The sequence below is a fragment of the Narcine bancroftii genome, chromosome 2 (genome assembly GCF_036971445.1).
Source record: "Narcine bancroftii isolate sNarBan1 chromosome 2, sNarBan1.hap1, whole genome shotgun sequence".
In the NCBI taxonomy this organism is placed as follows: Eukaryota; Metazoa; Chordata; class Chondrichthyes; order Torpediniformes; family Narcinidae; genus Narcine; species Narcine bancroftii.
The window spans coordinates 139,235,380-139,246,167 of record NC_091470.1 but is presented as its reverse complement, the minus strand read 5'-3'; positions in this window follow the sequence as shown (position 1 = coordinate 139,246,167).

Below are 10,788 nucleotides of genomic sequence, written 5' to 3'. Positions count from 1 at the left end.
TGTGCCTGTGTGTGAGAGGCGTGTGCCTGTGTGTGAGAGGCGTGTGCCTGTGTGTGAGAGGCGTGTGCCTGTGTGAGAGAGGTGTGTGCCTGTGTGAGAGGCGTGTGCCTGTGTGTGAGAGGCATGTGCCTGTGTGTGAGAGGCGTGTGCCTGTGTGTGAGAGGCGTGTGCCTGTGTGTGAGAGGTGTGTGCCTGTGTGTGAGAGGCATGTGCCTGTGTGTGAGAGGTGTGTGCCTGTGTGTGAGAGGCGTGTGCCTGTGTGTGAGAAGCATGTGCCTGTGTGTGAGAGGTGTGTGAGAAGTGTGTCTCAGTGGGTGGGACATATTTGCCTGTTGAGGTGTTTGTGTATGTGAAAAATGTGTCTGTATTTGTAAGGTGTGCTTTTGCATGTGCCTGTCTGTTAAAGGTGTATGTCTGTGTGTGTGAGAGCTGTGTGTCTGTTTGTGAGAAAGGTGTGTGTCCGTGTGTGAGAAAGGTGTGTGTCCGTGTGTGAGAGGTGTGTGTCCGTGTGTGAGAGGTGTGTGTCCGTGTGCGAGAGGTGTGTGTCCATGTGTGTGTGGTGTGTGTGTGAGGTGAGAGGTGTGTATCCGTGTGTGTCAGTGTGAGAGGTGTTTGTCTGTGAGAGGTGTGTCTGTGCCTGTGAGGTGTGTGTCTGTATGCGAGGTGTGTATCTCTGTGTGTGAGGTGTGTGTCTCTGAGTGTGCAAGATGTGTGTCTGAGGTGCGTGTCTGTGTATGCAATTGTTGTGTGTCTGTGTGTGAGATATGTATTTGTGAGTAAGGTGTGTGTCTGTGCCTGTGAGGTGTGTGTCTGTGTATGTGAGAGGTGTGTGTCTGTGTATGCGAGAGTTGTATGTCTGTGTGTGCGATGTGAATCTTTGTGTGTAAGGTGTGTGCCTGTGAGGTGTGTTTCTGTGTCTCTGTGTGTGTGAGGTGTGTATCTGAGTGTGGGTGGTATGTGCCTGTCTGTAAAAGGTGTGTGTCTGTGTGTGTCAGGTATGTGCCTGTCTGTGAAAGGTGTGTGTCTGTGTGTGTCAGGTATGTGCCTGTCTGTGAAAGGTGTGTATCTGTGTTTGAGAGCTGTGTGCCTGTGTGTGTCTAGCTGGGTGGGAGGTATGTGCCTGTCTGTAAAAGGTGTGTGTGTGTGTGTGTGTGTGTGTGTGAGGGAGAGAGAGAGGTGAGTCTATGCGTGTGAGGTGTGTGCCTGTGCCTGTGAGGTGTGTCTGTTTATGCCTGTGTGTGTGAGGTGTTTATGTATGTGAGGTGTGTTTCTGTGTGTGTGTAAGGTGTGCTTTTTGGTGTGTGTGGTGTGCGTCTGTGAATGCGACAAGTGTGTGTCTGTATGCGAGGTGTGTATCTTTGTGTGTGATGTGTGTGTGTGAGGGAGAGAGAGAGAGATGTGTCTATGAGTGTGAGGTGTGTGTCGGTGCCTGTGAGGTGTGTCTGTTTATGCCTGTGTGTGTGAGATGTTTATGTATGTGAGGTGTGTTTCTGTGTGTGTGTAAGGTGTGCTTTTTGGTGTGTGTGGTGTGCGTCTGTGAATGCGAGAAGTGTGTGCCTGTGTGTGTCTGTGTCTGTGAGGTGTGTGTCTGTATGCGAGGTGTGTATCTTTGTGTGTGATGTGTGTGTCTGTGTGTGTGAGGTGTTTGTCTGTGAAAGGTGTGTGTGTGAGAGGTGTGGTGTGTATCATTGTGTTTGATGTGTGTGTCTGTGTGTGAGATATATGTCTGTGTGTGAGAGGTGTGTGTCTGAGTGTGTGAGGTGTGTGTGTGTGTGGAGTGTGTCTGTGTGTGTGGGAGGTATGTGCCTGTCTGTGAAAGGTGTGTGTCTGTATGTATCAGGTGTGTGTGTGTGAGATGTGTGTCTGTGTGAGTGTGTGTGTGAGGTGTGTATCTGTGTGTGTGCAAGGTATGTGCCTGTCTGTGAAAGCTGAGTGTCTGTGTGTATCAGTTATAACCATATAACCACTTACAGCACAGAACAGGCCAGTTCAGCCCTACTAGTCTATGCCGTAGCAAATCCCCACCCTCCTAGTCCCACTGACCAGCACCCGGTCCATACCCCTCTAGTCCCCTCCTATCCATGTAACGTTCCAGTCTTTCCTTAAACGTAACCAATGATCCCGCTTTGACCACGTCTGCCGGAAGCTCATTCCACATCCCCACCACCCTCTGCGTAAAGAAATTTCCCCTCATGTTCCCCTTATAATTTTCCCCCTTCAATCTTAAACCATGTCCTCTAGTTTGAATCTCCCCCTTTCTTAATTGAAAAAGCCTATCACATTTACTCTGTCTGTCCCTTTTAAAATCATAAACACCTCTATCAAGTCCCCTCTCAATCTTCTACGCTCCAGAGAAAAATGCCCCAGTCTGCACAACCTTTCCCTGTAACTCAGACCCTGAAATCCTGTCAACGTTCTCGTGAACCTTCTCTGCACTCTCTCTATTTTGTTTATATCTTTCCTATAATTTGGTGACCAAAACTGTACACAGTACTCCAAATTTGGCCTCACCAATGCCTTGTACAACTTCATCATAACCTCCCTACTCTTGAATTCAATACTCCGATTTATGGCCAACATTCCAAATGCCTTCTTCACCATGCCATATACCTGAGTATCAGCCTTGAGGGTACTATTTACCATAACTCCTAAATCCCTTTGTTGCTCTGCACTCCTCAATTGTCTACCATTCAATGTATATGACCTATTTAAATTTGCCTTTCCAAAATGTAGCACCTCACATTTATCTGTATTAAATTCCATCAGACATTTCTCAGCCCACACCTCCAGCCTTCCTAAATCACCTTTTAATCTACGGTAATCTACCTCACTGTCCACACCACCAATCTTTGTGTCATCCACAAACATGCTTATCCAATTCTCCACCCCTACATCCAGATCGTTAATAATATATAACAAATAATAGTGGACCCAGGACTGAACCCTGAGGAACTCCACTAGTCACCGGCCTCCAATTGGACAAACAATTTTCTACCACTACTCTCTGACACCTCCCATCCAACCACTGCTGAATCCATTTCCCTACCTCTTTATTTATACCTAATGCCTTCACCTTTTTTCCTAACCTCCTGTGGGGAACTTTGTCAAAAGCTTTACTAAAGTCCAAATAGACAACATCCACAGCTTTCCCTTCATCAACCTTTTTTGTAACCCCCTCGAAGAACTCAATCAGGTTTGTCAAGCATGATCTACCCCAGACAAAACCAAGCTGATTACTCCCTATTAATCCTTGTACTTCCAAGAATTTGTAAATAGCATCCCTCAGAACACTTTCCATCAACTTGCCCACCACGGACGTCAGACTTACAGGCCTATAATTCCCAGGTTTGCATTTGGACCCTTTCTTAAACAGAGGAACCACATGCGCCACCCTCCAATCCTTTGGCACCACCCCCGTGGCCAGTGACATCCTAAATATCTCTGTTAATGGCCCCACTAACTGTCCACTAGCCTCCCTGAGTGTCCTAGGGAATATTTTGTCCGGTCTGGGAGATTTATCCACCTTTATCTTTTTTAACACAGCCATCACTACCTCCTCGGTTATCCTTATATGCTTCATGACCTCCCCACTATTTTTCTTTTCTTCAACTGGTTCAACATTTTTTTCCCTCATGAATACCAAGGCAAAGAAATCATTCACAATTTCCCCCATTTCCTCAGACTTCTCACTCAGCCTACCCTCGCTATCTACAAGGGGTCCAATTTTATCTCTCACTAATCTTTTACTTTTAATGTACTTATAGAAACCCTTTGGATTTATTTTTACTCTGTCAGCCAAAGCTTCTTCATGCCTTTTTTTGGCCTTTCTAATGTGTGTGTATGAGGTGTGTCTGTGTGTCTGAGAGGTGTGTCTGTGTGTCTGAGAGGTGTGTCTGTGTGTCTGAGAGGTGTGTGTCTGTGTGTCTGAGAGGTGTGTATCTGTGTGGGCAAGTGGTGTGTGTCTGTGTGTGTAAGGTGTGTGTGCAATGTGTGTGTCTGAGTGTGTATCTGTGTGTGTGTGTGTGTGTGTGTGTGTGTGTGTGCCTGTGAGGTGTGTTTCTGTGTGTGTGTGTGTATGTTTTGGGTGTGTGTCTGTGTGTGAGGTGTGTGTCTCTGAGTGTGCAAGATGTGTGTCTGAGGTGCGTGTCTGTGTGTGTGAGGTGTGTATCTGTGTATGCAATTGTTGTGTGTCTGTGTGTGAGATATGTATGTGTGTGTAAGGTGTGTGTCTGTGCCTGTGAGGTGTGTTTATGTGTGTGTGTATATATGTTTTAGGTGTGTGTCTGTGTGTGAGGTCTGTGTGTGTGAGAGGTGTGTGTCTGTGTATGCGAGAGTTGTGTGTCTGTGTGTGAGATGTGTATCTGTGTGTGTAAGGTGTGTGCCTTTGAGGTGTGTTTCTGTGTGTGTGTGTGTATGTTTTAGGTGTGTGTCTGTGTGTGTGAAGTGTGTATCTGAGTGTGCAATATGTGCCTGTCTGTGAGTGAGGTGTGTGTGTGTGAGAGAGAGAGAGGTGTCTATGAGTGTGAGGTGTGTGCCTGTGCCTGTGAGTTGTCTGTTTGTGTGTGTGTGTGTGAGGTGTTTGTGTATGTGAGGTGTGTTTCTGTGTGTGTGTGTGTGTGTGTGTGTGTGTGTGTGTGTGTGTTTTGGGTGTGTGTCTGTTTGTGTGAGGTGTGTGTCTCTGAGAGTGCAAGATGTGTGTCTGAGGTGTGTGTCTGTGTGTGTGTGAGGTGTGTGTCTGTGTATGCAATTGTTGTGTGTCTGTGTGTGAGATATGTATGTGTGTGTAAGGTGTGTGTCTGTGCCTGTGAGGTGTGTTTATGTGTGTGTGTATATATGTTTTAGGTGTGTGTCTGTGTGTGAGGTCTGTGAGTGTGCGAGATGTGTGTCTGTGTGTGTGAGAGGTGTGTGTCTGTGTATGCGAGAGTTGTGTGTCTGTGTGTGAGATGTGTAAGGTGTGTGCCTGTGAGGTGTGTTTCTGTGTGTGTGTGTATGTTTTAGGTGTGTGTCTGTGTGTGTGGTGTGTATCTGAGTGTGCAATATGTGTCTGTCTGTGAGAGAGAGAGAGAGAGAGAAAGAGAGAGGTGTCTATGTGTGTGAGGTGTGTCTGAGATGTGTGTCTGTGTATCTCAGAGGTGTGTATCTGTGTGGGCGAGTGGTGTATGTCTGTGTGTGTAATGTGTGTGTCTGTGTGTGTCTGAATTGTGTACCTGTGTGTGTGAGAGGTGTGTATCTGTGTATGCGAGAGTTGTGTGTATGTGAGATGTGTATCTCTGTGTGTCTGTGCCTGTGAGGTATGTTTCTGTGTGTGTGTATGTTTTGGGTGTGTGAGGTGTGTGTCTGTATGCGAGGTGTGTATCTTGTGTGTGATGTGTGTGTCTGTGTGTGTGAGGTGTTTGTCTGTGAAAGGTGTGTGTGTGAGAGGTGTGGTGTGTATCATTGTGTTTGATGTGTGTGTCTGTGTGTGAGATATATGTCTGTGTGTGAGAGGTGTGTGTCTGAGTGTGTGAGGTGTGTGTCGTGTGTGTGTGTGGAGTGTGTCTGTGTGTGTGGGAGGTATGTGCCTGTCTGTGAAAGGTGAGTGTCTGTGTGTATCAGTTATAACCATATAACCATATAACCACTTACAGCACAGAACAGGCCAGTTCGGCCCTACTAGTCTATGCCGTAGCAAATCCCCACCCTCCTAGTCCCACTGACCACACACGGTCCATACTCCTCTAGTCCCCTCCAATCCATGTAACGTTCCAGTCTTTCCTTAAACGTAACCAATGATCCCGCTTTGACCACGTCTGCCGGAAGCTCATTCCACATCCCCACCACCCTCTGCATAAAGAAATTTCCCCTCATGTTCCCCTTATAATTTTCCCCCTTCAATCTTAAACCATGTCCTCTAGTTTGAATCTCCCCCTTTCTTAATTGAAAAAGCCTATCACATTTACTCTGTCTGTCCCTTTTAAAATCTTAAACACCTCTATCAAGTCCCCTCTCAATCTTCTACGCTCCAGAGAAAAAAGCCCCAGTCTGCACAACCTTTCCCTGTAACTCAGACCCTGAAATCCTGTCAACATTCTCGTGAACCTTCTCTGCACTCTCTCTATTTTGTTTATATCTTTCCTATAATTTGGTGACCAAAACTGTACACAGTACTCCAAATTTGGCCTCACCAATGCCTTGTACAATTTCATCATAACCTCCCTACTCTTGAATTCAATACTCCGATTTATGGCCAACATTCCAAATGCCTTCTTCACCACGCCATCTACCTGAGTATCAGCCTTGAGGGTACTATTTACCATAACTCCTAAATCTCTTTGTTGCTCTGCACTCCTCAATTGTCTACCATTCAATGTATATGATCTATTTAAATTTGCCTTTCCAAAATGTAGCACCTCACATTTATCTGTATTAAATTCCATCAGACATTTCTCAGCCCACACCTCCAGCCTTCCTAAATCACCTTTTAATCTACGGTAATCTACCTCACTGTCCACAACACCACCAATCTTTGTGTCATCTGCAAACTTGCTTATCCAATTCTCCACCGCTACATCCAGATCGTTAATATATATAACAAATAATAGTGGACCCAGGACTGAACCCTGAGGAACTCCACTAGTCACCGGCCTCCAATTGGACAAACAATTTTCTACCACTACTCTCTGGCACCTCCCATCCAACCACTGCTGAATCCATTTCCCTACCTCTTTCTTTATACCTAATGCCTTCACCTTTTTTCCCTAACCTCCTGTAGGGAACTTTGTCAAAAGCTTTACTAAAGTCCAAATAGACAACATCCACAGCTTTCCCTTCATCAACCTTTTTTGTAACCCCCTCGAAGAACTCAATCAGGTTTGTCAAGCATGATCTACCCCAGACAAAACCAAGCTGATTACTCCCTATTAATCCTTGTACCTCCAAGAATTTGTAAATAGCATCCCTCAGAACACTTTCCATCAACTTGCCCACCACAGACGTCAAACTTACAGGCCTATAATTCCCAGCTTTTCATTTGGACCCTTTCTTAAACAGAGGAACCACATGCGCCACCCTCCAATCCTTTGGCACCACCCCCGTGGCCAGTGACATCCTAAATATCTCTGTTAATGGCCCCACTAACTGTCCACTAGCCTCCCTGAGTGTCCTAGGGAATATTTTGTCCGGTCTGGGAGATTTATCCACCTTTATCTTTTTTAACACAGCCATCACTACCTCCTCGGTTATCCTTATATGCTTCATGACCTCCCCATTATTTTTTTTTACATCAACTGGTTCAACATTTTTTTCCCTCATGAATACCAAGGCAAAGAAATCATTCACAATTTCCCCCATTTCCTCAGATTTCTCACTCAGCCTACCATCGCTAGCTACAAGGGGTCCAATTTTATCTCTCACTAATCTTTTACTTTTAATGTACTTATAGAAACCCTTTGGATTTATTTTTACTCTGTCAGCCAAAGCTTCTTCATGCCTTTTTTTGGCCTTTCTAATGTGTGTGTGTGAGGTGTGTCTGTGCGTCTGAGATGTGTGTCTGTGTGTCTGAGAGGTGTGTATCCGTGTGGGCAAGTGGTGTGTGTCTGTGTGTGTAAGGTGTGTGTGCAATGTGTGTGTCTGTGTGTGTCTGAAGTTTGTACCTGTGTGTGTGAGAGGTGTATATCTGTGTATGCGAGAGTTGTGTGTCTGTATGTGAGATGTGTATTTGTGTGTGTGCGTGTGTGTGTGTCTGTGCCTGTGAGGTGTGTGTGTGTGTGTGTGTGTGTGTGTGTGTGTGTGTGTGTGTGTATGTTTTGGGTGTGTGTCTGTGTGTGTGAGGTGTGTGTCTGTGTATGCAATTGTTGTGTGTCTGTGTGTGAGATATGTATGTGTGAGTAAGGTGAGTGTCTGTGCCTGTGAGGTGTGTTTGTGTGTGTGTGTATATGTTTTAGGTGTGTGTCTGTGTGTGTGAGGTCTGTGAGTGTGCGAGAGGTGTCTCTGTGTCTCTGAGGTGCTTGTCTGTGTGTGAGAGGTGTGTGTCTGTGTATGCGAGAGTTGTGTGTCTGTGTGTGAGATGTGTATCTGTGTGTGTAAGGTGTGTGCCTGTGAGGTGTGTTACTGTGTGTGTGTATATGTTTTTGGTGTGTGTCTGTGTGTGTGAGGTCTGTGAGTGTGCGAGAGGTGTCTCTGTGTCTCTGAGGTGCATGTCTCTGTGTGTGAGAGGTGTGTGTCTGTGTATGCGAGAGTTGTGTGTCTATGTGTGAGATGTGTATCTGTGTGTGTAAGGTGTGTGCCTGTGAGGTGTGTAACTGTGTGTGTGTATATGTTTTAGGTGTGTGTCTTTGTGTGTGAAGTGTTTATCTGAGTGTGCAATATGTGCCTGTCTGTGAGTGAGGTGTGTATCTGAGTGTGGGAGGTATGTGCCTGTCTGTGAAAGGTGTTTGTCTGTGTGTGAGAGCTGTGTGCCTGTGTGTCAGAGCTGTGTGAGGAGTGTGTCTAGGTGGGTGGGAGGTATGTGCCTGTCTGTGAAAGGTGTGTGTGTGTGTGTGTGTGTGTGTGTGTGTGTGTGTGTGTGTGTGTGTGTGTGTGTGCGCGAGAGAGAGAGGTGTCTATGAGTGTGAGGTGTGTGTCTGTGCCTGTGAGTTGTGTCTGTTTGTGTCTGTGTGTATGAGGTGTTTGTGTATGTGAGGTGTGTTTCTGTGTGTGTGAGGTGTGTCTGTGCATCTGAGATGTGTAGCTGTGTGTCTGAGAGGTGTGTATCTGTGTGGGCAAGTGGTGTGTGTCTGTGTGTGTAAGGTGTGTGTGCAATGTGTGTGTCTGAAGTTTGTACCTGTGTGTGTGAGAGGTGTATGTCTGTGTATGCGAGAGTTGTGTGTGTGTGTGTGTGTGTGTGTGTGTGTGTGTGTGCCTGTGAGGTGTGTTTCAGTGTGTGTGTGTGTATGCTTTGGGTGTGTGTCTGTTTGTGTGAGGTGTGTGTCTCTGAGTGTGCAAGATGTGTGTCTGAGGTGCGTGTCTGTGTGTGTGAGGTGTGTGTCTGTGTATGCAATTGTTGTGTATCTGTGTGTGAGATATGTATGTGTGTGTAAGGTGTGTGTCTGTGCCTGTGAGGTGTGTTTATGTGTGTGTGTATATGTTCTAGGTGTGTGTCTGTGTGTGTGAGGTCTGTGAGTGTGCGAGATGTGTGTCTGTGTGTGTGAGGTCTGTGAGTGTGCGAGATGTGTGTCTGTGTGTGTGAGAGGTGTGTGTCTGTGTATGCGAGAGTTGTATGTCTGTGTGTGAGATGTGTATCTGTGTGTGTAAGGTGTGTGCCTGTGAGGTGTGTTTCTGTGTGTGTGTGTGTGTGTGTGTGTATGTTTTAGGTGTGTGTCTGTGTGTGTGAAGTGTGTATCTGAGTGTGCAATATGTGCCTGTCTGTGTGTGTGTGTGTGTGTGTGTGTGTGTGTGTGTGTGTGTGTGTGTGTGTGTGTGAGAGAGAGAGTGAAAGAGAGAGATGTCTATGAGTGTGAGGTGTGTGTCTGTGCCTGTGAGTTGTGTGTTTGTGTCTGTGTATGTGAGGTGTTTGTGTATGTGAGGTGTGTGTGTGTGTGTGTGTGTGTGTGTGTGTGTGTGTGTGAGGGAGAGAGAGGTGTGTCTGTGTGTGAGGTGTGTGTCTGTGCCTGTGAGGTGTGTCTGTTTATGCCTGTGTGTGTGAGGTGTTTCTGTGTGCGTGTAAGGTGTGCTTTTTGGTGTGTGTGGTGTGCGTCTGTGAATGCGAGAAGTGTGTGCCTGTGTGTGTCTGTGTCTGTGAGGTGTGTGTCTGTATGCAAGGTGTGTATCTTTGTGTGTGATGTGTATGTCTGTGTGAGGTATTTGTCTGTGAAAGGTGTGTGTGTGTGAGGTGTGGTGTGTATCATTGTGTTTGATGTGTTGTCTGTGTGTGAGATGTATGTCTGTGTGTGAGAGGTGTGTGTCATGTGTGTGTGGAGTGTGTCTGTGTGTGTGGGAGGTATGTGCCTGTCTGTGAAAGGTGTGTCTCTGTATGTATCAGGTGTGTGTGTGTGTTTGAGAGATGTGTGTCTGTGTGTGTGTGTGTGAGGTGTGTATCTGTGTGTGTGCGAGGTATGTGCCTGTCTGTGAAAGGTGTGTGTCTGTGTGTATCAGTTATAATCATATAACCACTTACAGCACAGAACAGGTCAGTTCGGCCCTACAAGTCCATGCCGTAGCAAATCCCCACCCTCCTAGTCCCACTGACCAGCACCCGGTCCATGCCCCTCTAGTCCCCTCTTATCCATGTAACGATCCAGTCTTTCCTTAAATGTAACCTATGATCCCGCCTCGACCACGTCTGCCGGAAGCTCATTCCACATCCCCACCACCCTCTGCGTAAAGAAATTTCCCCTCATGTTCCCCTTATAATTTTCCCCCTTCAATCTTAAACCATGTCCTCTAGTTTGAATCTCGCCCTTTCTTAATTGAAAAAGCCTATCACATTTACTCTGTCTGTCCCTTTTAAAATCTTAAACACCTCTATCAAGTCCCCTCTCAATCTTCTACGCTCCAGAGAAAAAAGCCCCAGTCTGCACAACCTTTCCCTGTAACTCAGACCCTGAAATCCTGTCAACGTTCTCGTGAACCTTCTCTGCACTCTCTCTATTTTGTTTATATCTTTCCTATAATTTGGTGACCAAAACTGTACACAGTACTCCAAATTTGGCCTCACCAATGCCTTGTACAATTTCATCATAACCTCCCTACTCTTGAATTCAATACTCCGATTTATGGCCAACATTCCAAATGCCTTCTTCACCACGCCATCTACCTGAGTATCAGCCTTGA